This window comes from Papaver somniferum, chromosome 5 (assembly GCF_003573695.1).
Source record: "Papaver somniferum cultivar HN1 chromosome 5, ASM357369v1, whole genome shotgun sequence".
In the NCBI taxonomy this organism is placed as follows: domain Eukaryota; kingdom Viridiplantae; phylum Streptophyta; class Magnoliopsida; order Ranunculales; family Papaveraceae; genus Papaver; species Papaver somniferum.
In genome coordinates, this window is record NC_039362.1 from 210,790,898 (window position 1) to 210,794,335 (window position 3,438).

Consider the following 3,438-nt stretch of genomic DNA (forward strand, 5'->3'; position numbering starts at 1 on the left):
CAAGCCCTGAAAACACTTCAAGTGATTTTAAACTTGGTGGAGGTTTAGATAGAATTTCTTCTACAGATTTTATTAAATCAGTCATGGAATAGAATTCTGAAATCCCTTGATCTGGGGGTGCATTTATTGAGATAGCACTACTGTCCATAAAATCAGATCGCTACAAACACAGACTGATGAGGTCTTAGCGTGTTTTCCTGTTCTGATACCAATTGAAAAAGCGGGGGTCTAACAACACCACCTAATATTTCGCTTAGCAATCTGTATGGACTAACTCCGAAATACTTTGCTAGAGAATCAACTAGACAGTCAGACTCAATCTAGATAAAAGTATCTCAAGGAGTTAATATCTCTCTCTTGTTTTGGATATTACTCAAGCTAATAGAAATCACCGAATCCTAATCAAACACAAGGAATACTTGGACGGTACCAAAGACCAATGTCCAAGGATCAATCAATATCAATCAACAACCAAAGGTCGGATTTCCAACTGACGATCACAAACGCACAACCTGTATTATTTCAATTATATTACAAATATAATGCGGAAATAGAAATAACACAAACACCAGAATTTTGTTAACGAGGAAACCGCAAATGCAGAAAAACCTCGGGACCTAGTCCAGATTGAATACACATTGTATTAAGCCGCTACAGACACTAGCCTACTCCAAGCTAACTTCGGACTGGACTATAGTTGAACCCCTATCAATCTCTCAATGATACAAGGAACAGTTGTACTCCTACACCTCTGATCCCAGCAGGATACCACGCACTTGATTCCCTTAGCTGATCTCACCCACAACCAAGAGTTGTTGTAACCCAAAATCACAGACTTGATAATAAACAGATTTGTCTCACACAGAAAAGTCTATCAAAGGATAAATCTGTCTCCCACAGATAAACCCTAGGTTTTGTTCCGTCTTAAGATATAAAATCAAGGTGAAAAGGAACCAATTTATAATCCGGTCTTATATTCCCGAAGAACAGCCTAGATTAATCAATCATCTCTCTACAATCCTTCCTGACTACACAAGCGGATTGTCGAGGAATCACAAACAGTGAGACGAAGATGTTTGTGACTTCTTTATCTTGCCTATCGAAGAACTCTCACGATCTCAAGCCTATCAATCGATTGTACTCGTACTATAGAAGATGCAAGATCAGATCACATAACTACGATAAAGTAGTATCGGTCTGGCTTCACAATCCCAATGAAGTCTTTAAGTCGTTAACCTGATTTTAGAGAAAAAAAAATCAATGGTTAATGGAGATCGACTTTAGCGAGCGCACTAGTAGCACACAGACGTGTGGGGATTAGGTTTGCTCAATGCTAGATGTCTCCTTTATATAGCCTTCAAATCAGGGTTTTGCCTTAGGTACAAAGCAATCCTTATTCACCGTTAGATAAAAACCTGATTTAGATTCAATTTAATATTTCTCAACCGTTATATCGAAAACTTATCTTGTCACACACACTTGGGTAAACGTTTTCTGGGTTCGTGAAAACCATGCCCAAACGTGTACGTTCATGTTGGTTCAACATAGTAAACCCAAAAGGTCAACCATATGAGCATTTCATATTAACCTTGTTCTTCTTCACCATAACTAGTTCAATTGACTCAAATGAACTAGTTAGAGAGTTGTTCAATTACTATGAGATCTTATGTAACTACACAAGATATAATTGAAACAAAGATGATTCGATTCGACTGAATTGGATCATGAACATTATAGACACGGTTTACATAAAGCATTCCTTAGTAATTTAATGTTTCTTGTTCAGAGCACATCTTTAGATCATAACCTCTTAAGTTCACAAACAAGTTCGCGGACTTAAGTTAATCGGTTGAGTTTTCCAAACTCAGCAGAAATTCTCGGTTCGAGAACTTCCGCTAGTTCGAGGAATGGGTTCGCGGACTATGCACACAAACGAGTTTTGGAAAATCCAGCATAAATTCTCGGTCGAGAACTTCCGACAGTTCGCGGACTGGGTTCGCGGACTTGGCAAGCCAATTCCACAATCCTCCCGATTTCTCTTGATCAACAAAGTTCAAAAACTTCGGTTCAAGGAATACATAGTTATGTAATCTAAACTCTCATTTCAATCATTGAGACATTCTCAGAGGACGCTATGTAGTCGTTATTCACAGACCGATTCACGTCAGAGCAATTCTCAAAGTGATTGAAACTTTCATGACTTTCGTCACTAGGTGAAGATAAACCTGATTAAAGTGAAACGCTTTACCAACACACGATTTCCAGATAAAAGATAAGTAATGAATGCTCAGCTCGAAATGTCAAGTGTGTATGATCTAGTCTATATAGCATACAACTTTTGTCTCATAAGAAGTAGGAGATAGAATAGATAGACTTTTGAGTGATAAATAAGTTCAATTCTCCACATACCTTTTTGTTGATGAAGTTCCACGGTTCTTTGTGTAGATCTTCGTCGTTGTATGATGAATCACCATGAAGTCCTTGAGCTTAACTACACTTTTCCTATCCTAGTCCGAGACTTAGCTATGTAGGATAGAAATCAAGACTCATAGTTTTAATCACTAACATTGACAAACATGCTTGAGATAGCAACGCATGCGAGGTTGACCGAGCTATGCTCTAACAGTCTTAAGTCCGCGAACTTGTTTGTGAGCTTAAGTGGTTATGATCTAAAGATGTGCTCTGAACATGAAACTTAAATTACTAAGGAATGCTTTATGCAAACCGTGGATATAAAGTTCATGAGACGATTTAATCGAATCGAATCATCTTTGTTTCAATTGTGTCTTGTGTAGTTACATAAGATCTCATAGCAATTGAACAACTCTTTAACTTGTTCGTTTGAGTCAATTGAACTAGTTATGGTGAAGAAAAACAAGGTTAATATGAAATACTCATATGGTTAACCTTTTGGGTTACTATGTTGAACCAACATACACGTACACGTTTGGGCATGGTTTTCAAAAACCCAGTAAACGTCTACCCAAAAGTGTGTGACAAGCTAAGTTTTCGATCTAACGGTTGAGAAATATTAGCTTGAATCTAAATCAGGTTTTCATCTAACGGTGAATATGGATTGCTTTGTAACTAAGTAAAACCCTAATTTGAAAGCTATATAAAGGAGACATCTAGCATTGTGCAAAACTAATCCCCACACGTTTGTGTGATACCAATGCGCTCGCTAGAGTCGATTCTCCTTTAACGTTTGGTTTTCTTCTCTAAAACCAGGTTAACGACTTAAAGACTTCATTGGGATTGTGTAGCCATACCGATACTACTTTTATCATAGTTGTGTGATCTGATCTTGCATCTTCTATCGTACAAGTACACTCTTTGATTGGCTTGAGATCGTGAGAGTTCTCCGATAGGCAAGATAAAGAAGTCACAAACATCTTCGTCTCACTGTTTGTGATTCCTCAACAAACCGCCTGTGTAGTC